Source organism: Corvus hawaiiensis, chromosome 5 (genome assembly GCF_020740725.1).
Source record: "Corvus hawaiiensis isolate bCorHaw1 chromosome 5, bCorHaw1.pri.cur, whole genome shotgun sequence".
Lineage (NCBI taxonomy): Eukaryota > Metazoa > Chordata > Aves > Passeriformes > Corvidae > Corvus > Corvus hawaiiensis.
Window position 1 is genome coordinate 66,542,889 of NC_063217.1, and position 24,626 is coordinate 66,567,514.

Below are 24,626 nucleotides of genomic sequence, written 5' to 3' on the forward strand. Positions count from 1 at the left end.
TACCAGCTTTGCAGCACCCATAAAGCATCATGGCAGAATACCAGAGCTTCAAAATATTCCAAGTTTGATCTGTGTAAGTGATTTCATGTGATGTCATTTTTTTCCCAGTTAATGGAAATTATGTATTTAAAAGAACAATCTATTCACTGACAGGTAATTCCTTTTTATAAAAATTCAAGCTGGAATACTTTGACAAAGTCCTAGGTATATTTTTTATCCAACAGTACTGCTATAAAATTATTTTTAATCCAATAATCTGCTAATGTAATTTCAAATTCATTTTAAAAAATGTAATAGAATCCATCACATTTTAAGAAGAAAAGAAAATTTCTTTTGCCATCCAAAGGTGAAACTTAGATAACTTGTCATGAAAATTTGTTTATAAAATCATCAAAGGCAAAATTCTCTGTCTGCCATATTTTTTCTCAACTCCACCAACAGAGGGAACAGATTTAGGGTTTGCTTTAGCTCAACTCTAATTAATTGTGGCAAATATAGCAATTATTATGTGAACAAATACAGTACAAGCATGTTTAATTTTTATTCTGTTTTGGTAATCATTTATCTTTCCCCAAATTTAAAGCTTTGCAGAGTTAATGAATGGCTTTCATTTAAATTCTGTAATTTCTCATTCTATATATTGTTCATTAATTTCAGTGAACACTGGATGAAGGAATATTACTATCTGCATCCCAAAAAACCCTAAAAAGTCCTACTCTGAGAAAAGTTGTTCTGTATGGAAACTAAATATTGCAATATCAGTGGTTTTTATTTGGGTAAAATACTCAATAGTATGAAACAATGTGAGTCTGGAAAAAGTCTTGAGAGCATCCATTATTTTCAAAATTAAAAAATTAATGCACTTCTTAGGTCACACATTGTAATAAGGAAAAGTTTATTTTGATTTTTAGGGGTGATGTAATAAGGGAATGTTCCTAAATTATTTGCTGAGTATTTAATTCTAGTAAAAAGACATTGAGAATTACTTTGACTTTTAAGTCTTTTCCTATATATAGTTTATATATATATATATATATATATATATTTTACACACACACACACACACACACACACACACAGAGGTTTTCATGTATATACATAGGAAAATGAGCAAAATATTTATTTGCTTGTAAATATATGTTAATAATACAAAACCACAAGTGTGCTTGCAGGTTTTTGCATATATTTGCAGGGTGAGACTTACTAATTCTGCAGAGACAGTCGTCTCTCTAAAAACCACCTTCTGCTCTCCACCATGAGAGAGTGCAGTGACTTGTCTGCCAGACTTGGGTAGCCTGTGTCCCTGACCTATATCATTCCTGTGCACAAAGAAAAGGCAGGAAAATGGAATTTTCTGCACTTGGCTACTCTTGCAAGCAATTAATATAATGTACTGCTTACATACTAACACACAGAAACAAGTATGTGGCATAAATTATGGTGCTTACTTATAATTAAAGGCTAAAGGCAGTATGAACCTAAACCAAAAAGCCTGTGAACCACTGCTGTTTACACTACATTCATTAAAAAAACAGGGGAAAAGAATTAATCCCCTTTTTATTTTTTTTTTTTCCATCTAGTTGCTCTACTGTTTTATTTTAAGGCAGATATTAGATTATAGTTCTAAAGAAGACACATCCTTTATTATTTAATTTGGTTTTTTAGTTATGATTCACTCCAGATGTGTATTGGTTCATAGCCCCCTCCCTACCAACACCCTGGAAGTTTGGAGAAGAGCAAGGAAACCTCTCCATTTCAATATAAACAATACTTAAATAGTAAGTCAGAGATCTGTTGCCCATAAAACTTAGAAGGGTTTTTTCCTGCATTTTTCCACCTTCGCCATGTCAATGCATTTAAATACATCTTTAATACAGTAGCAGTGCTCTGGTCATGACCTGCTACTGTTTATGTTGCACAACAGCTTTCCTTAGTTGCTGTTTAGTCTTGGAAACCTTCACCATTCAGGCTGAAAATTCTATTTGTTCTCTGCATGGGGCTAAACTTCAGTGGCAGGTTTGGGCAAAAGCATTTGTCAATGAGGGGAGGGTGAATAAACAAACAACTCTTTTAATTGCAAAATTATTGCTTCTGACCAGTTCAATTTTTTTGTTGTTGGCTTTTTTTTGTCCTTTGTTTTATCTGAAATGCAATCTGAAATTTTAGAAGTAATTTTCTTTTGCTGGTTGCTAATGTGTAGACACTGAATTGTATTCCTGAGAATTACTGCAGTTTTCTGTACTTCACACTCCTTTTATAGTGCAAATTCATGTACATTTAGCTGTGAGGAAAAGAACTGGGAGGGGAAGGTCTTGTCAGAAAAGCAATGAAGCAAAACTTAGGATACTTGGATTTAGTTCCTAACAGAGCCGTGCATGCCTTGAATGGTCAAGCTCCTTAGGGACAGATCTTTCAAAAGCACCTGAAGACTTTCCAAGTGCAACTCACTTGCTTTTTGGAAAACGAAAATCATGGTTTTCTTCTCACAGCAGACTTTAAAGGTATATTGGGTATGTCCCAAGAAAGAGGAGCATGTAATAGATTTTCACAAATTCCACTGAAATTATTTTGTAAAAACAGAGATGATAATGCTTCCTTTCTTTCCTCTATCTTGCTACTTTGTGAAAGAAGCTGTGTTTTATTGTGTTTGCTTAGTACAATGAAGCTGGGAGCTGAATAGCAATCTGCTGAATAGTGATGGTGATACTGTGGACAAATTTATACTTCCTATGCCATTCATTTCACAGTCTGAAGGAACAGGGTCACAAATGGTAAATTGATCAAGGGCACCAAATGTCACAGGAGGAATAGACGGCTGAGTATTTCCACAGACCACTGAAACTCAGCCAATTAAATAACTATAAGGGACTGCATTAATTATGGACTTGATTTAAATCATGAGCTTAAAGTTCCAATTAGGAAAACATTTAAAAACATGCTTAAGTCCCATCAAAGGCCATAACTGCATTTCAGCTTTTCACTAGAACTTCATCTGGCATTTAAAATTAAACATGGATTAAAGGATAATTTTTCTATAAAATTCTTTATCTCCCAAAGTAAGTCTTTCAGTAACTTGTCGGTATCTGAACGCAGTTTTGTATCTGTGAAACGCTGTACAATTGTAACTTCAGAAGTCATTGCCAGATGCATTTCTGCATGTATAGCCATGTGAAAAAATATTTTAATATTCACATTGCTGAGAAAATAGTGTTATAGATGCAGACTAAAACCCAGATGAGATTGTCCTAAATTATTTACATATTGTATACTACAGAGTATGAGTATAGAAAATTGCATTTCTAGTGATAAAAGATAACTTAGATTATTAATTAGTGATTTTTTTTCTTCATACCAGGAATTTAAAATTAATTCTGATTAGTCCTGATTTTGCTTAGTAATTAATGGAAATTATACTGTAGGTCCACAGGTATTAGATCTTGCTGTTCTATATGCTTGTCTTCTGAAATCGGTTTGTGCTATTGCATATGCATTATTAAAATCTTTATTCAGGGACATTTATCCAGACATTTTAAAGCATAATGGGGGAACAAGAGTTTCTAAGTGTTCACTGAGTGTCATCTGGCTTTGAATTATTTCAGTGATTGAAATACCTCTGGCACCTTTGGATCAATTGTCAGTGAATTCAGACAATAGCTTAGGGGGGGGGAAATGCAGAATATAATGCTAAGAGATAGTTATGAAAATTCAAAAGATATCAAGATTTCCTACATTTGTCTCACATATTGTATTCCAAACAGTTAATAATATTAAGATGATTAAAATAACTATTCAGATATATGTATGCAAGCAACATAATTTTCTCATCCAATTAATGCAATCAGTAATGATGTTTCTCATGATGTTATTTTCTATTTTGCTCCAGGTTGCTTAAGGTAAGTAGTCTTAGTCTTTTATGTTTAAGAAGACATTGAGTTAATATGTAGAATTCTCTTATTTAAAATGTGTGACATGCTGCTTTTCCTTCTAGATCAAGCAACTGGATTCAGGGGAAGGACACCATCGGCAGAAAATGTCACTGACACAGTATTATATGCTGTGGGTACTGGAAAAAGGCACCCCAGGAAGCACTGCCAGTCCTGCATTTCTCCACACATCCAATGGATATGTAAAGGGACTCAAAGGCATTTTTTATCCTTCAGGAGATGGATCTAGGGAAAGGGGACTGAGGTCCTGCTCCTGCTCACTGTGAAGCTTGGGTCCTTGGTAGGGATGTGTGAAGACTTCACATCACAGGGTACCAGCCCATTCAAAATGGCTTTTTATAACAACTTTTGCAGACATATCTTACACTGGTATCTAGACTGACTTCTTTAGTCTTGTAAAAAATCGCATCTGTTCAGGGGGATCACTGTGACCTGTTCAAGCACAGGTTAGAAAAATCTGATTTTTGGCAGGTGTGTGATGGGGTGCAGGAGCCCTCCAAGTGGATTTAGTTGATAGGACTTGGATGGCTATGTTTATCCCAAACCAGTTCACTGGGAAAATTATAATCCTTGTGAAGTGACTTCCTTGAAACCATCACTTGTATTTCCCACCCTCAGTGAATTCCCTATTTGTCTCTCTCAGTATTTCCTCTCCCCGAAAAAGCTGCTTACTTACAGATAAATTTTCAAGGTCTCTTCATTCTTCCAAATGACTCATATCTCTCCCAGTCTCTCCTCCTGAGCAGAATAATAGGATCCTTCTTGCTGTCATTTATCTCTGTGAACACCCTGAATTATAATAGTCAAGCAAATAAGATTCAAACAAATGTTTTAAATATGGGGTTTTTGGTCTATTACATTTGCATATGATGAAATTATATGACCTTCATGATAGTCCCAAATGAAGTGTACAAAGTGGAATTGGTATAAAAGAGGAACTTTTCAAAGATGATTTCCGTCACTGGATATAACCAGACCTATTATTTTTCTCCTGCAAATGGCTCCCAAGTTGGCCAAAATTACAAATGGATTCTTTAAGGAACATAATTGGAGAGTGCTTTCAAATTTGGTTGTTTCTGAGGAAGTTTTGCACCTTTAATTCATTCTTTATAATAATGGGGTAGTTCCTCACTGTGTCATTATAAATTATGATAGAGATCCAGCTGAGTCCTTGGAATTGAGTGTAAATTTAGTATTAATGTTTCTTGGGAATGTAGAACTTAATGAATAGGAAATTTATAAACGATTGTATTCTACCAAAGCAATCTGCTTGTAAGCTCTTTGTTCTGAATCCCATCCCTTGTGCACAGCCTCAAAAAATCCTTTGGGAGTGTTGAGTAATGCATCAGAGTGAACAGAAGATGGATTTGGAGAGAAGTCAAGATGTTTCTGATCACTTTGGAAAGAGACAATGTCATTATACTAAGCGAACACCAAAGTGAGCTATGGGGTGGAAATTGCAAGGTAAAGCTGAGGGGCTTGTTTTTAGTCCATCATCTACATGCTTTAGACCCTTTAGGAAGACCGTGCTGGTTTTACAGAATGTTGTATTTAAAATAAATATATTAATAGGAGACATTAAAAATCACTGTGGCTTTAGGTAATGTTTTTAATGTTCGGATCTATTTGACACATCTGTCTGGAGCCATGGGAAAACTGCAAATTAAAAAGATCCACAAGATAAGCACACACCAGTGTCTGAGGGAGACTAGTCATTTGGGTAGGCCCTTTTTTCTGCATACTCTGACCCAAATAGCTTATTTTTCCCCTTTGATTTAGAACACAGAAGTTATTTGCTATTTGCAGATCAGGTTATTTGGGTCAAAGCACTGGAGTAGGCCTAAAGTATCTGAACAGTTGGGGGTTTTCTTTTTTTCTGATTTTTTTTGTTGTTTTGGGTTTTTTAGTTGTTTTTTGTTTTTTGGGGTGTTTATTTTGGCGGGGGTTTGTTTGTTCTTTTTTTGCATCGGTTTTGTTCTACTTCACTGCTGCTCCACATTTTAGCATCAGTAACCTGTGCCAGCTCACTGATCCCAGAATAGCAAAACTCCATCTGGGTCGGGGTGCAGGTGGGATAAATATGCCTTGCAGGTGTGTGTGGTAAGGACATATCTTTTAAAACAGAATTAAACATTAGTTTGCAAACTATATGAGCTGCATGCAATAGAAATGATCTTTAATAAGCCACTTGGTGCAGCATTTATGAACTGAAAATATAATTCAAAAAATTATCTGGATTCAGAACTCTGCCACTAGGCAATAACAGGTAGAAGGTTTCGATCAAAAAGTACTGTAGCCAGCAGAGAGGTGCAGGAATCACCTCTTAGTCCAGTTGTCCTTAACATTCGTGGAAGAGCAGGAGCAGCATATTACTATTTTGGTGTTGATAACTAGCTGGGGAATGTTGAAAATACCCATACAGATAAAAAGAGAGGACTGGAGTGTATTTGGGAAGAAAAGATAAAAACTGCTGCTTTGAAAATTATCTGAAACAAGGACAATGTGGGGAAAAGTGATAATGATACAGACTTCAGAAGTGCAAGAGAAGAGATTATTAGTTGTCATAGTAATAGACAAAAATCAGTTTGGGTTTCTATATGCAGAATTAATGAACCGCGAAAGAAGGAAATGATAGTGAGAGAGAACACAGTATGCATACACCCTCCAAGTATACTTGATAAGTCTGATAAATTTCCTTGTAACTCAGCAGGGAGTCACAGAGAGGACATCTCTCAGATGGAGAGAAGGCCTTTGTTTTAGGTTTGGCCCTCAAAGTAGGTGTGTGAAATTTAAATCTGAAAAATCATTGTGGTTTATGCCCCAGCAAGGAGTCTCTTGACTGTCCTGAACATTTTTCTTTCCTTTACAGTTTTCAGTTTTGTCTCACAAGTAGCATCTGAATATGAGTTAGATTTACTGCTCATCCTTCAGTATTCATTGGAGGAGCTTAATCCAGGAATGTTTGGCAAATGTTATTTTATGTGTTGTTTAAATCTATGAAGAATAGGTGTGAAGTTCTGCTTAGCTGAATCTCTGCTAGGTTTTGGGTTTCTGGATTTAATCTGAAGTCGGTACCCTTGTCTACCCATTCCTTAATGAGCTTACAAGTAATAACACGGAAATTGTCCATGAATTAGTGCATTAAAGATGGAGACAAATTTTTTACAAGGGCACGTAATGACAGGCAAAGAGAGAATGACAGGAGGCTAATGCAGCATGCGTGGGATCATGAAGGGTTAGCTGCATTTCCCTGAAAGGTCCCGGGCTATGGGATCGTTCCGGTGGGTGCAGTACAGCACTCCAGCAAGCTTACTCCTTTCACCCGCATGGCTGTAAGGCGCGGACTCACACGCACACACACTCAAGCTGGATAGCTCAGCATTACTAGAGTCAGGAGGGCTCTCCCGTATGGCATTTCCATGGACGAGGTTTATTGCATCCTGCTCCAAAGGAGACCAGAGGCAAAAGAGAGCAGACCACGCAGTGTCCAGGGTTTATGTACCAGAGCGGGGCAAGCATCAGAGACACAGGCAGGACTAGGGAGAGGGAGACAATGGGGAGGGTCTGGGGGTATGCAGGGTAACAAGCCAATGAGACAGACCAAGTCTGCATAGCACCACCAAGCCTGATGGGAGAGGCTTCTCCTTTCTCACCATGAGATTAAAGGGTGTTCTTAAACCTCGGAATGGGACCACCAGCAGGCCTCTGCTATTTCGAAGCTCCTTGGCCCCTCAACCATCACAATCACTGGCTCAGTCAGCTCAACAGGAGGCAGATTTGGATTAGAGATTAGAATGAAACTGTTCTCTGTGAGGGTGGTGAGGCACTGGCACAGGTTGCCCAGGGAAGTTGTGGATGCCCCATCCCTGGAAGTGTTCAAGGCCAGATTGGATGGGGCTTTGAGCAACCTGGTCTGGTGGAAGGTGTCCCTGCCTATTGCAGGGGGTTGGAACTAGAGGATTTTTAAGGTTCCTTCTAACCCAAACCATTCCATGATTCTATGATTTTTTTACAGATCTCCATAGCATCTGTATCATGCAGAATATAAAGGCTGGTTTAGTTTTGCATTTGAAGGGGGGGAAATAGGAAGGGAAAAATATTCAGTCTTTGTCATAAACTGTAGCACTTCCATCAAAGTAAGGTGAGGTCTTTTATCATCTCATCTCATGCGCTCCAGTTTGTTACCAGTCCAACTTGTTCCAATGGCACATGTGAATATTCCCCTTCATAATTCACTGTGTTGGGATAGTAGAAGCAAGGTGAGCAACTCTTTAACCAGCCTTTGCCTCACAGAACTCAAAATATTTTTGTGGTTTTGTTCCATCACATTTTTTTAGATCTTTAAACACCTGAAATAGGGCTCAGGTTCCTTGTTGGCTTGCCTGCAGAGTGACCTGTTTAATAAGGAAAACACCACTTCCAGCTGCAGTGTTTTGGTGTCAGGCATGGAACAATGCTCAGGTAGGAGCTGCTCCTAAAATTAATACCCTCAGAAAACACATCCAAAGGTTTCTTAGGTGCGCTTAGGCTATGGAGGGTAATTGCTGAAAGGTTTGCAGACTTCTGCTTAACAGTCAAAATTGTCATGGATTTAGACAAAAGATAAGTTATTGCTGAGAACCTGAGGAAAAATATTGCTTGCATAAAAGCCTAACCAGGACATTTGACATGCATTTTTCACAACATTTGGATTTGTAAAAAACATTCAGGCTACTAAGTTTTATAACTAAATAAGCAAAGTATGTGCATTTCAACTACAACTTTGCATTATAATATTGCTAGTTTTATCCAGTTATGAACATCTATGATGCTAAGATCAAAGAAAAATATTGCTAAAATTAATGAAAAAACCCAACCCTATTGCTATCAATAGATTAAAAAATAGTTGAAGGAAAAATCCCCACAAAATTAAAGGTTTTCCTCACATATCCTTGCGTTGTTACATGAACATCCTAAACGAATCTGTGCTATATATGATTGTTGCATGATTCAGTGAATGATGAAATTACCTTTGATGGTACTGTTTTACCCATAGGTGTTTCACATGCATTTCCATTAGAAAGAACAAAGTGCTCAGTATTAAGACGAGAGTGCTCTTTAGTGGCCTCAATAGCTGGCTCATTCAACAATTCCAACTGTCAATATGCCAGATATTTCTATGTAGTGTTCCCATTTAATGTTTTAATCAAGAAAAACTACTGTAATAGCACCAAATTTAGCATATAATTAAAACAGAAAATTTTCATATTTTCCCTTTCATGTAACTGTACTAATTCTCTAATAAATTTCATAAAGTTGACTCATATTTCTGCTTTGGCATTCTGACAAAAGAACAGAATTCTTTGCAAGTGTTTGCTTAATTTCCATTTTTCAAAACTAATTTCAATTTTTATTGCTTCATTTAAAATTTATTGATTAAAGTAATATTAAGTCTTGCGAAGCTTTGCCAAAGAAAATGAAAGAAAGAAATTATGTATATTTAATTAGCTACAGTTCTTATTTAGGAACAACTTATTCTTTCTCTTTTAAGGGTGATTTTTCTTATCAAGTGAACTAATTCACTCGTAACACATTAGTCAACCCTGTGAGAAAGATGAGGGGTGAGGGGGCTGAAAAAGTCCTTTCATATTTAAAGCCTGTTCATTTAAGAATATATATATATATAATTTAAAGAAAATTCTGAAAGCTATTTTATAAAATAAAAGTCCTCTGTCTTCCTCAAATCTCCACAAGATTTATATCTCCATCTTGTACTACTCCAGTGTTGGCTTCAACATTGCTACTTCCAGGTAACAGATTTCTGAAGAAACAAAGAATGAAACATGGTAACATGTGAAGATAACAAAAAAAAAAAAAAAAATTAGTAGAGTTGGGCTCCTGAAATTCCTGAATGTTTATTTCAGTTTAAGATTCATGTTTTAGGTATGGATTCCATTAAAACAAGGAAATATTATTGTTGTTTGTTGGCTTTGAAGAGACTTCAAAGTGTTAACTACATAGGTAGTTTTCTCCTATTAAAAGAGGTTTTGTTTTCATGGTCAAATGTGTTTTTTAAATTGGGAGTATGCTCAGCACCTTCACACAGAAGTCATAAATGATCAAGCCACATTAAACAATGAGATGTGTCACATTACAGCATTAACAGTGAACAATAAATCAGTTAATCAAATGTGTGACAAAAGTAATTTTGGGATGAAAATTAAAATTGATTTCTATTAGAAAGAAAAAAAGTAGAACTTACAATTAAGCATCATACTTACACAGATCTAAGGCCATGAATTTAATATACCCTTATTTATAGAAACTAATATTGAAGATGACAAGCTCTGAAAATTGAAATTGTAAGGTTCTTTCTATGATGGCTTTTCTTTAATTCTGTAGAGAAGAATACAAAAATTCAAAATGCTCTCTTTTCCCCAGGCCAGGGAAACATGTTCCAGTGGAGCACTCAATAAAAGAACTTTCCCACTCAAAAGCAACTTTTATAAAAGAAAAAAAATCAGGGATAAAAGCAAAACACACTTATAAAACCACTTGGCAAAACTGAATAATCTACCAAATCTGAGAATGAGAACACTTTGAGGCCACTTCTTCTGCTGCAATTGTAGAGTAGCTGATGAAGTAGTTCATCTTTCCCTTCTTCTCCTAGATAAGCTTTTACCATTTTTGTCCAAACTCCCCAAAACATACAGCTGTCAGGTAGTCAGTCACTTAAACTCCAGCCACATAACCACTGATGTATTTTCTGTTAGATAGATAAATCCCAAAAATCATAAATAAGACCAACCTCTTGTCTTTGAACTTATGTTTGATTTCTTCTTGCCCCAGGCTCTTTTGCATTTTTCATCATTTTATATAAAAACTAACTCCTAAGTAAAGGGTTCTCTTTCCTTCCCCTCTGTTCTTTCTCTTCTTCTCTGTCTCCTCTTCCTCATTTATGGCTCCTTCATTTTGCTGTGGGGGGCTGCAGTCAAATTGACACACATGTCAGTCAATTTGGGCATCATTTTTAGCTATTCCAATATGAAGAGTAGTGGCATATTCATCCTAATATCAGACTCTAACATTGTAATATTTCTATCTTAACATTGTAAAGGTCTCCACAGAACAGGTCTGTGATACAAAAGCAGGTTAGGCATGGTCAATGCTGACAGTTTCTTTGTACCAAAACATGCCAGCAAAAATGTAAGTCTTTATTAGGACATCCATTATGACCCAGGGAATTCTGGTTTGCTCTTATGAATTCTTTTGGGTGTCAAAAAAATACTCCTATCTTCTAAGATTTGACCACAGACTTTAACTTACAGCAATAAATGTCCTGTACTATATGTGTAGTGCTGTACAGCTTCCCTGGTCATCGATCATTTGTTAAGCTGTTTCAGTTTAAAATTATAATAGTAACCACAGGAGCAAGGAAAAATAGCTTCAGGGTACAAATGGCTACAATGCTTTAAAATTCTGTGGTTTTGCCAGTCAATTAGATTTTGAGGTACCACTGGCAGAACAGCCTGTTCTCTGTGTTCTGCTGGTGGGAATGTTCCTCGTGGTACATGTCATATAAAGTACATATTGCCATATTGGTTTTACTTAGTACATGTTTAACAAGAGTGTCCCAACACACTAATTAGTAAGTAACCCAGAGGTCCATTATAAATTGCTAAAAGGACACATATGATAACCCTAGGAAAGAAATATGATTTCCTTTATTTATTATTAATCATTACTATAGTTAAGCAATTAACAAATAAATTCTTTCAGGATTTTAAGGAAAGGCATATTTCTATGTTAATTATTACCACTGAGTTATTAATACTATAGAATAAAACAATTAAGCATTTTAATGTTACTTTGCTTTAAGCAAACAATAACCCTTAAGATTTGTAACCTCCAACCCTCTCAGTAATTTATTTAAATAGCAAAATAATTAATTTTCTAAATTATATAACCATTTTTACTCAGCAAGCCTATTCTCCTAGATGGGTGGGTAAATATGCTGTTCCCACATGCTATTCCAGCTCAGAGTACATTGACAGGAAGCCCATGGTGGCACTACTCTGTGGTAAGTCTATTGACATGCTGGAGTCCCACTGTCAACTTCTAGTTTTGTGTGAAAAGACTCAACAAAATATTTCACGTGTATCTCTAAAAGAAATACTCTAGTGCCAAAGGAAAGAAGATGTGTCCTATTTCCTTTGGTTTGTGTAGAGTAGTTCACTCTCTCTCGAGCAAATATTGGAGTTCTTGTTTCCTTGATTACCATGTCAAGGTTTTCAGTGGAGCAAGAACTGGATTTGTGACTCTGCATCTTAAGAGAGGTGCCCATAGCCCTTGGCTAAGGAATTGCTCTCAGCTTTAGAGGTTTTTTGGTGCACTGAATATTTAATTAGTTATTGCAAAGTGGAGCAGCTTTCAGGCTGAAACAGGAGGGGGAAAATATTTTCCTCCCTCATTAATATCTTATGGGATATTCTCCTGGAAGGTAAGAATTCAGGTCTTCTCAAGCAGAGAAGAGAGTGAACCCAGGTCTCTTACACTCAAGCTCAGGGCATAGGCTTGGAATTAAATTAACTAGAAAGCTGTCTAGTTATAAATGGGTCAGCCTGTGTGTGAGTAAAAATAGTCCGGGTAAGTTGTCACCTTGCTTCTGCTCCTGTGAATCCTAGCTAGGGAGAGGGGTCTGCCTCTGACATGATCCATATTTGAAGAACATTTTTTCACTCCTTAAGCATGTGCACTGAATTTTTGTGAATCCCACTGTTAGAAATTAAGTTGTTCTCCTGCAACGTGTATGAAACCTCCAAGCTAAAGCAAGGATGCACACTTGGTTTGGTGGCTACACAACAGAAAGTCATGGTTTTGTCTAAGTTTTAAGCATGTGTGAACCCTTACTGGAGCCAAAACCTACAGATACCATGCTCCGTGGGTAAAGCAAAGGGAACACATTACAAGCCAGGATAGCAGTATCCTATCCTGATAGATATGCTGGAAGAGAAGTACAGGAAATGATTGAATTCTGCTAGCAAAGTCTGCTTCACTGGACATAAACACTGTGAGGAATTAAAGATTAGACTTGGTAGTAGGTTTAACGTCAACACTAGTTTATTATTTTCTTTATTCTTTTTTTGGGGGTGAATGATCTTTATTTGAATGTGTTTAGCAGCTAAGATTAAAAAAAAGGTTAATTAGAAAAAAGGTCTAAAATGCTTGCCCAGCTGAGATTAATGGAAAATAGAAATCACAATGTGTTTCTCAATAATTTCGCACTGTGTTCTAACCTAGATATTATTTTTTGCTTCTGAAAATCACCAGACCTTTATAGATAGCTTGGGTATTCTATCACTTTGCTTTCTTAAATATTTAAACACTCAGCTGGATTCTTCTTTTTGTGTTCATGTACCAAGTGAAAGATAAAATACAGATAATGGCAAGCATTTTGCTAAATAAAAATTATTTTAGTTTGAGGTTAATTCTCACATTGTGACTATGTTGCTACTAAACATATTTTTATCATTCAGTCAGAAAATACATTTTGGCATCCCGTTTACAATCAGATCTCTGAAAGAAAGACTTATCTGAGAAAGCATTCTAGCAGCTCCAGATTACAGCAGTTATTAATGATGTGAATAAACATTTTTGTAAATTGACACTGAATGATTTCTTTAAGATAACTGAGAATTCCTTCACTCCCACTAAAGCTGTTTTTCCTAGTGAATAAATACCCTTTACAATTTGTGGATTTTCTTACTTTCCAATCTAAATTTAAGCCATGATTCAAAGCTTTTCTTTTGTCAAAGCTTTTTGCATTTCAAAGGACACCTATAGAATATTTCTACTAGAAAGGCATACATGGGTGAGAAAGAAGAATGGAGGACATGAAGTTGATTTCACTTTGCCTCTTTCACTTATAGTCGCTTGATGAAACCTGCCAAATTTGATTTTGGAGTGTGCACATACAGCATATATTAAAGGAGCTAGTAAATTTTCAGAAAGGGAAATCAATAGAATAATTCAATGTGAAAAGCTCATTCTTAACTGATAGATTAGTTGAGGTTTCTTGGCTCACTGTACATGTTAAGAGCAACATTCTAGGCTGCTACTGATGGGAAAAAGTTCATCTTAAGAGGAAATGCGTATGTTGAGGAATGTTGACTTCATAATATATTTTCTATCCAGAAGGTCACAAATACCTGAAGGCACTGCCAAAATAAAGGCCACGTCCTAAATTTTAAATCTTAAAAATAAAGTCCTTAAAATTTATATTTAATAGATCTTATTATTCTATTCCTTTTGTTTGAGCAAAGGTTCAGAGCGATGAACTGATTCAACTAAGGTCAACACTGCAAGTCCACAAAAAAATCCCTGGGGTGAGTGATCCATTTCAAGCCTAGAAAAGGTCTTTTTTGAATTCCCCTCTCTTGTTCAGTCACATAAAATTCTACAGCTCAAAGATAAGCTATCTTTCTACACTCTTCATGTAATCAGTCTGTGTTGTTAATAGCTCACCAGTGAGACGATATATCCGCGTCACCAACCCTTTTGATGGACAGCTTTTTATCAGTAAGTTGCAGAAGCTATATAGTAACAAATTCCAAACTTTCTCTTTTGTACAACAAAAATGTATTTATACTGCCACAGGCAGAATTGTACACTAAAAAACTGAGAGGTATACACATTTCCATAGAACCCCACTTAAACTGATACGTTTGCCAAAATGTCATTGTTCTTTTTATTCCTATTGGTTCAAATTAGTTATTTTTTTACCTCCTAATGAGTTCTCCCTCTCCCCCCTCTCTCTCTCTCCATCTCTCTCTCTATCAGTATCTCTTCAGTATCCCTAGGAATCTGGATCAAAACATTAAGGGTCATTGAATGCAGCGGAATGTGTTTTCTCAGCACTGTAATTAATCAAGGGATTTACTAAATATCCTAAACATGAAAGAATCTGGATATAATGAAAAAAAACCCCAATCCCAAATTTCTTTTCTATTTTGTATATTTTACAAAAAAACACCAATCAATCCGGAACAAACCAACATTAATGTCAGTGCCTGTAGCTGGAGGTACTGTTATGAGAGTGTCTCACATCAGCAGTGAACCTTATTCTTCAGCTGGGTTCAAAACCACTGCTTTATCAAGCCAAAAATTCCAATTATGGAAAAACTTTCCATTGTGAAGATTGATCAGAAATCTTTTCTAGGGCAGAATAAGTTATGAAGACCCTCATTCTATTAGCTCTCTGGTAGATGAAGTAGTCACTTATCCATCAATTCATCTACAGAAAATACTTAAGTACTTTCGTGAAAAATTTACAGATTTTGATGTCAAGTGAGGGAAATGATTCTTTCTATCTGAAAAAGAATCGGGAAGAAACTAATACTGGCTATGTGCCTGCAGAGAGGAGAAACAAACACCTAGCAGGTAAGAAATCTATTCAGATTTGCTGAAGTTCATCAGAAAAAGACAGATGTGTGAGCTAACAGCTCTTTTCTGAGCTGACTGTACCTAAAAATAGTTCATTTGGAGTTTGCATAAACTATAGTTTGGGTTTTATATCCCTAATTTTTATTTTTTACCTCAATTGCCCATGCTTCTGGTGATTTCCTTCAAACAGCTTGAGGAATATACATAAGCCTCCTATCTGTTGTGTACATTGTGCACAATGTTCATGACTTAGATGAGCTCTAAGTGGTCTGTTGTGGTAAAAATGTTTTTAAAATGCTTAGCATAGATTGTGTTTTTATCGAAAAGATTAACATCTGCTTCCAAAAAACAAATATGCAAGCCTGAATGTTCCCTGCAGTATTGGCTTTCGAGGACTGTGTTGATTTGCCATAAGTCTTCTCTTTCACTGAAGTTTGAAGAAGTAGAGAAGTTTTCTCATTTCTAGTTATTAGCTGTGTGTTGAAAGAGATCCCTTCATGTTCCATAACCTCTTCTGTAACATTTTTAGGTGCTTCAAATGTTTGCATTTAACTAAGGACTGTAATGCAAATGTGAGGTGAACTTTGCAGCATCTCTTAAGACAGTTATTTGACCACAATAGGTTTGTAGTTTCAAAGTAGTTTTGAAGTTTCAAAAAATATCATAAAGATCTAGAAAAACAGTAATTCTTGACTGTTCATTATTTAAATGATTGAATTATAAAATGGGGAGAAATAATAATGAAGTTATAAGAAGGGTCGTGAAATCGAATTGTGTTGTAAGATGAAAAGCAGCAGTAATACATGCTGAATTATTTCCTTTAGTCAAAAAACAGACAAGCTTTAAATTAATAGCAGCAACTCAGTTCCTTTAAGGTTAAAGAAGGAATGGGAAAATACTTTTATTTTTGCCCTTAGGGACTGTACATGCTGAAGGAAAAGATAAAATATATCAAACACAGGGTGACTAACAGAGGTGAGTACTGAAATTTAGTATATCTTTATTTACTCTGCTTAGCTTTCTCCTTAACACAAAAGAAGAGAAACAGTTTTACCTTTAATATTGAGAATTATACAACCACCTACAGGTTTCCTGCTTTCTGTAAATTCAGCCTCTTTAGTGTCAATATCAAGATAAATAAATCTCTGGGGTTTATTGAAATTTTATTATTGGGTTTTATATACTCTCTTATATGCTGTATCAGAAATACCTCATGCTGAATGTTAGTCTTAATAGCCATTTCCAGAAGGCTTTTTTTTGTATGTCATGTTTAATAATAAAAAAAAGTTTTGACTGAGCTTGCTGCAGTTTATTTTCAGAATGACTTTCAAATGCACTGTTTATCTGCATGTTGAAGTGAAAATGAAAGCAATATTGTTGACAAGCATATTTTGCTTTTTTTCAGATTTCAAACATTTTCTAAGGTCATGTGGGTATTGCTGGCCAAGCATCAGTAGTTTATTTACTGCTTGATTACAAGTGGAATTGTAAATGGAATGAAATAAGATGGATATGGAGGATTACCAACTAACTGCTGTTGGCATACAACCACATGCTTAAAAATGTCTTCATTCATTAACAGACTCTTTTAGCTTGCCAAGGTTGGAAATGAAATGCAGGTCACAGCTTGTACATTTATCACTGTAAGGAAAGCCTCCTGCCAGTACTGGTTAGGCAAAGTGTACTTGCAGCCATTAGTAGTCCGGTCTGATTACTGGGCTCAATCTGTTACTAACGGCAACCAGTGCCACTGCCAATGCAGTGACAGCATTGTTTCCATCTGTGCCCACAGGAGAAATTTTAAATCTTAGAGTTTAAAATTCTGAAACAACCTTACAGACACAATTAATTAATTTTCTTAGGGATTTTTTAAAGCTGGTGTATCTGCAACCAGCAAACTGACCCCTACCTTCTGCAGAAGCCAAATAGCAATCAGCCAGTATCACCTCAATTATAACTCTACTATGACTTGATATCTCAGGTCTGTGCTCTTAAACTACCTGCAGGTCTCCTTCCCAGCACTGCAGTAAATGCCTGTGCAGCTTCTCCTTCTGAGAGAGAGCTGGTGAGTGCTTGTCAACAAAGCTAAAAGGAGAATTGCTTGAGGGAGTTAATACAGGAGAAAAGGGAGACAGGGGTATGTGGGGGAAGGGAAGGCAGTAGGGAAAAGCAGCAGGATGTAGGGGGTAATGGTGGAAGATTGCTGGTTGGTCCTGGAAAAAAATATTGGACAATATTTATGAAAATAAAGCAATTGCATACAGCCTTATGTTTATTTTTGCTGCTGCATTATGTCTTGTACAACAAATTTTGATCACATAAATGTCATGCTGAGCATTATATCAGCTTTGCTAACTCAAACTCTTTATAAAATTTCTCTCTGTAATAGTAATACTTCTCCTTTGCTGAATAATTGCTTTAAGTCTGAAAAACTGCATTAGAAAGTGGGTGTATCTAAGTATTTTCTTGTGTTTTAAATGTAAGTGTATGATGCAGTAGAACTTTTTAATCTGAGCAGCCTTTTTGTAGTTTACCTTGGAGGTCAGGAGTAAGAGGTAAACAGGCAGTCGATTGTTTCAAGTATAGGCATAATAGTACAAGAAGGTAAGAAGAAGGTGCCAGCTCTGTTTCAGTTCTTAACAAACTAAAATATGCCTACCTTTTGAGCAGATGTATTTTTAAAAAGATCTGTTTTTCTTCTTTGTCTTGAATAGGCCATGGTAAATTTACAACTGGAATTCATCCTCATCAAAGTTTTGTTACACTATAGAAGAAACAGCCAGGACAGTCTAAGATATGACTGACTCTTGTCTGCCTCTACTGTAATTTATTGATCTTCCAGCAGAACTGGAGAAAGAAATTCATAGCTGATATACCACCAGTTTCTTAAGAGAAAACCTGCTAGCAACAGCATGTGTCACACTAGCCTGGCCTGGCTGACTTGGAGATGAAACAGGCCAGCTGGGATGGATGGGCTTCCTGGCAAACTCCAGAAGAAGCAAGATGCCAGGCTGGTTCTAAAGTGGCATTTCTGCCCCAAGCATCCCACAGGAAATTGAGCATAGAGAGCTCTCGTTGGTGCCTTTGTTCCACAAGCAAGGCCAGTTTAGAAAGGTTTTTCCATTCTCCAAAAGGAAAATAAAGAAATATTTTGTTCTCCCAGGGAGTATGTGAGGATGGTCACATGTGTTAGAGCATCTCTGTAACTGGATGATGACCATTTCACTACTGGAGAGTACAAAAAGAGTGGCAGTACCCCTGTGCAAATTAAAATGAGACCTTATGTTGAGAGACTAAAAAGCCAATCTCAGTATAGGAAAAAAAGTGCTTTCCACAATGGCATGGGAGAATGAAGCTGATTGAAAGAAAAAGCAAACAAGAAGATAGAGGGCAAGGCAAGACACTCAGGGTGCAAAGTCAAGAGCATAAAACTGAAACAGAAGAAAACAAAATCAAGAATAACTATTGTGAGAACCAAGATATTTTCAGAGCTCTGACTATACAAGATGGTAAGTGTTTAATAAAGTAAATCTACAAAAATAGAAAGGATTGCATGCACGTATTTTTTGTTCTTGAACATCTTTCTCAATCTCTGAGCAATATCTGATAAATTGTGCAGTTTGTTAAAAAGAAAAAGAGAACCAAAACCCCCACAAAACCAAACAACTGAATAACAATGACTTGTATCAAACAGTTTTGACCTCAACCTGTTTTGAAGTCTGACCATATGCCTTTATGCAAATTTCCTAAATAGCTAATAAACTGAAGCAAAGGCCAAAAGCCTTTGACATACAGGTTTAAAATATCTGAGTACTGGGTTCATTGAAAGGAAAACCATTGAACCAAAGCTTGAATTCCTGTTTTAACCAAATTATTCCAAGATTTGTCAGTTACTGCTGTGCACATTCTGTTACTGTGGTAGTAGTTTAGCAAAAGTCCCTTCTCCAAAACTGAAATTCAGTGTCCTTGACTGGAACTGAGAGAAAAATGGGCAGAAAAAAAGTGATCGTTATCTTCCGGGGTCTAGAGAATAGTAGGAGAAACTCACATAAAACAAGGACTCATCTCTGGAGGTGAGGGTACGATTAATATATTTCAAGATATTAAAGGCCAGAGGGATGTTTTGAACAAATAAGCATAATTTAATTCTTAATGAATTATCAAAAAAAAAAAAAAAAAAGAACCTCCCAAATGACTAGGAGCGAAAATTGAGTTACTACAATCTAATTTTAGCTTAATTCTGTTGAAAGCACTCTTAATATTTAAAAAATGAAATGAAATAGTGTTAATTGTGTGATTTTGAAGAGTGTAATAATTAAGCTGCACTAAACAGGAAAACAGGTGAAGGAGCTCAGGTATATTACAATAGACCAAGGTTTAGACTATCTAAAATTGATGTCATGTGGGAAATAACTGAGCAGTCACTCTTTCATTTCTATGGAGATCTGCTAAGACTGAGACAGCAGCAATGTTTGGAGAAGTTAGAAGACAAAAGGGAAAACTCTGAATCCTGAGATGGTTATAGAGCAATAGATTAGACAAAATGCATTTCTCAAGGTAAAACAAATATTGAAATAAGGACACTTTACAGATTCTTTCTTATTCTGTCCCGAAGTCAGCTCCATGTGCTGTAGTTTTAATGAAAGTACATTGGAGAGAAAGAACAGAGGCAAGTTTTTGATTTGATTATACTTGCAGTTTAAAACAAGGACATGAAATCATCCAAGTTAGAAAAAAGACACAGATGAAAAGATGATGAGAAACAAATGCTAAGGAAAGAAGGGGCAGGGAGGAAGAGGAGAAGAAGGGAGGGGAGGGGAGGGGAAAGAGGAGGGCGGGGGCAGGTGCTTGCTGAGGGCAAGAGATGGTAGGTTCCTGGGAAGGTGGCTGCTGGCCTGGGGGGAGCAGATTAATATATCACAGAATCATAGAATGGCTTGGGTTGGAAGGGACCTTAAAGATCATCTCATTCCAGCCCCCACTGCCGTCTTATCTAGTTTATGATGTGCTGAATCTTACCTTAAATATGCACTTTTAAAAATTATTTCATACTCATATGGCAAGTTAAACAGACCAGTTGAAATACAGCCACACCCATCACATGAATATTGCTCTCTGTCCCTGTATTGCCTGCTGATATGAAAATGTTTCAAGAAGGTAAATTGAATTTTCTTCTGAAAGTATATGGTATATATTCAGAAAGAAGTGTATAATACTAGTACTAAAGATGCTGTCATAAAGACCGGAAAAAAGTTGTCAACTCTCTATGGCAGTTGCATTAGGAGTTAATTCTCTCAGCAATACGCCATGTCATGCTCTCATCTGAAAGTAGATACAATGACTATGACTCAGTTAAACAATACTCAAAATTCAGTCAGTAGAAAGGATATTTCATATTAATTTGAAACTTTTTTTATTTTCCCTCCTCCTCCAATGGCAATGGATTAACATTTTCCTTATTGTCAAAATAACCAAGATAAAAAAAGAAAAACAAAACAGTGTTCTGAATTAGCATAATAGTAACTTTGACACATCTATTGATAGATGCAGAAATCAAACAATTAAGAAGTTAATAAGGAAAAAAAATCTAATCTCCCATGCCACATCTTTCAAATCACAAATATACTCAAAATTTAAAGAGGGTTAAAGTAGAAACATAAGCTCGGCTATATTCAAATTAATTTGAAAGCATGAAATAATCACTGTTGAAAATTGTGCTATTAAAAAAATTCAATTAAGATTCATGACTCACTTCAGTTTTGATTTTATCCCTTCTGCTCTAGAAAGTTGCGAACTGCATATCAAGAGTTCGGTTGGGATTGGGAAGCAATGATGAACATTCATTTCAAGACATTTCTTTTGGATTCAGGCAGTACTGACTGTGTGAAAAAGGGATAAAGATACCTCATTGAATTTCCTACATATTGCAACATCATTGCATCTGACCTGGTTTTCTTCATTAAAGAATGTTTTGATGTTTGTGATTTGGTTTACAATGTTTTGAGAAGGAAATGTTATCAATTATTTTCAGGAACATAACATTTTGGGATTTTACATTTATGATGCATTTTTAGTAACATATTTATTTTGAAAGCAGCAGCAGCAACAGCAGTATGTTTCTTTCTCATTTTACTGCATTTTCTACTATTACCGATAGTAGAAAATCCAGAACTGTTGAACTTCTGCACTGACATCTGCACAAACTGCTCAGCAGTGCAGGAGTGAAACATGCTGCTATATCCATTCTTCTCATTTTAGAAGTCATGGTATTTCTGTTGCTTTTATGGCACACTCTCATGATCAGCTGATCTCATGAGAAACCTCACACCATGGAACCTTCACCTAGACCTGATCTGACTTATGTCAGCATTATGCCAGTGTCAAGGACGATGACTCTGCCCCACCTCCCCAAGTATTGAAGGAAAATAAGTTTTCTGTATGGGGCTTGTATTTTTATAGATGAGTATCTGCATCTGTAGGTAGAAGGACAAGAAAGGAAGCAAAACAAAGACTGATATAAAAGAAAAAGGAATTTTAGTGCTTAAGGCAGCCTTAGTACCTTGAACAAAACACTCTGACAGATGTGAGAAAACTCCGAGACAATCCCAGTCAAATGCTAGATGACCTCTATATATACTCAAGTTACCTTGGAGTTAATCAGGATGATGACATAACCCAGACAAATTATTTAGGCTCCATTACAGATGACAGAGGAAGATTTGTACTTAGGCACAGCATTTCATCTTGCCCATATTAGAGCACAGAAAAATGTGGTCATAGCAGCAGTGAAGCAGAGGAGGAGGATACAATCTTAACAGGAAAGTGAGATGATCAGCCACAGGAAGAATGCACAGAAAATTGCTGCATTATGATAATGGTGTTTTATTGATTTTACAGCATCCTGCAAAGGAATTGTAGCAAGATTTTTAGGAGAAAGCTTTATATGTGTTGCCCCTCCAACATAAATTTTATCATTACTTTTGAAAGGTAACCTCACATGAAGTAGCAAACACTGTCTTTGCATAATTCTGAGCATTATAGGAATACAAAATGTGGTGTAAAATTAATTTAGGTGTAACGAAATCACTGAAGAAACTCTCTCTTGTGGTCTATCAGGACAACTCCAGAGCTGCCAGTTGGCTTATAGAGGCAATTTAGCCTGACTGCTTCAGTTTATCACTATTAATGTATAAAAAGCACTGTTTGTGGTACGGATTAGTTGTTGTCTCATCTCACCTCATGTTCTGAATAATAAATGTTTATGCATGTTGCCTTCAATATGATTTGTCATATAAATGCTATATAATTTAGTTATTAAGATAAGATACTATGTGACAATATTTATGTAGCAGTATCCTCCCAATCACTCAACTGCTTCTAAATGCTAAGGGCCAATTAGATGATTTTTGCCTCTGAGATCTGGTAATCATTTGTTGACAGATATTAAATGATTCATAAAAACACATTCAACTATTTTCTCTCATGAAATAAATAGTTTTCCTTTTCTTTTTTTTCTTTTTTCTTTTTTCTTTTTAATGAATGCAGTGGATAATCAAAGCTCAAGAAGTTTAGAGCACCCAACATTTGAATTGCACTACACATCACTTCAAAACTATAAGCACTTAATTTATAGTGCACTTTTTAAATTAATTGCAAGTCCTACCACCAACATCATATTATTCTCTATGAGGAGATTTTACTATCCAGCTGCTTTGTTCTTTGTACCACCTCAGCATTTTGGCCTACCAAAAGCCAGCTCATCACCTTGCAACACAGTTTCTATGGCAAATGTCTTCTGTTGACAACATCTAGTGCTACACAGTGTAGCACTCCCATAAAAGCTCCCTAAGTTTGTTCCTTTCCTTGGGGCCTGCAACACAGCATTCCCAAAGCAGGAGTAGGGCTTGTAGCTGAAGAGTGGTTCTCAGCACCACTCATGAATTCCATGATCTGTTACAAAGGCTTTCCTCCCACATTTACCTGTTGGTTTGTTGGTCTACAAAATTTAACTGAAGTTAGTGAGTTCCCATTTAATTTATATGAAAGGATAAAAAAAGTCATTTTAACAAAACCTGAACTGACTGCAAGTTTATGAATTGCATCCAGCATAATCCAAGGCAGAGATTCAACCTTGAAGTATTATACCCAGTTAGGTTTGAGGCAGAGTTGGAAATAAATTGGCAGAAAATGTGCATAAATCTGCTACAGTACTTGCTTTGAAGTCTGTATTTACTACAAGCTCATGGGCTAATTACATTATCATAGTTTTGCATTGGCTCATATGATATATAAGTCAGCACAGTAATTTATAGCTTTGCTGCTAAACCAGTGCAGAGGCATCTTGTCAGGCTAGCGGGGTACCCCAGAGAGGCAACTTTTTTTTGCTTTAGAGAACAGTACAGCAACAGCATGAAATTTCTAACAAAATAAACCAGCAGGTCTAGTGCCAGATGCTCATGAGCTGAGTTTGTGGCTGCCATTACCTTCAGTGAAGAGCAGACGTGGTCTGACTGTGAGGCAGCCCTGGAGTCTGCCCAATGTCTTGCCAGACCTCCCACCAGCTCCTCAGCGCAGCATGTGACATATGCTGCTTTCCCACCAGCGATCACAAGGTAACTCCTTGGTTCGGAGTGAGACAGCCACGAGCCACTGAACTTCTGCAGCTCTTTGGATATGTCATATCACGAAGTGCATGTAGTGCCTGATGGTTAATTATGCCTACAAAACACAACACAGCATTTAATGAGCCAGGGCAAAGACCCCTTTCCCTTTCAAAATGACTAATTTTTGAGAGTCTTTTCTCCTTTTCCTATGATCAGAAGGAATTAAAATATATTACCAAGGCATTATGGCATCATAAAAGAGAATTATGTGGTGGATGTGAACAAGGCTATTCTGGTTGTTTTGAGTTTTGGGTGTGGTTTGTTTGGGTTTTTTTCAAACTTGTGCTGCTTCAAGCATCAAGCAACAATGGAGTACAAGTTAAAAATACAAGAAATTCTGTCAGGTATAAGACTTTTGTATTGTTGATATTCATTTTTTATCAGGTAGATATTTTTCAATCAATAGATTCATATACATACATGTACGAATGAAGTATATGTATATATGTATATGTATGACTATTGTCCCAGTTTAAATAATTTTCCATTTGCTATATTTTGCTTTTCTCTTCCTCCCAGAAGTGACTTAGGAAAAAAAAATACAGTGCATAGTACCCTTGTCCTGCTTAATTTACATAAGATTTCTTTTAATATTATA

The 24,626-nt window shown here is 36.2% G+C and overlaps 1 long non-coding RNA gene across 1 annotated transcript; it reads left to right on the plus strand.

Moving 5' to 3' along the window:
* Positions 1–17,317: 17,317 nt before the first annotated feature.
* LOC125326380 lies at positions 17,318–22,799 on the plus strand. The gene is made up of 3 exons (XR_007203794.1): positions 17,318–17,430; positions 18,080–18,874; positions 21,149–22,799. It is a non-coding gene; the product is annotated as an uncharacterized LOC125326380 (long non-coding RNA).
* Positions 22,800–24,626: the final 1,827 nt, after the last annotated feature.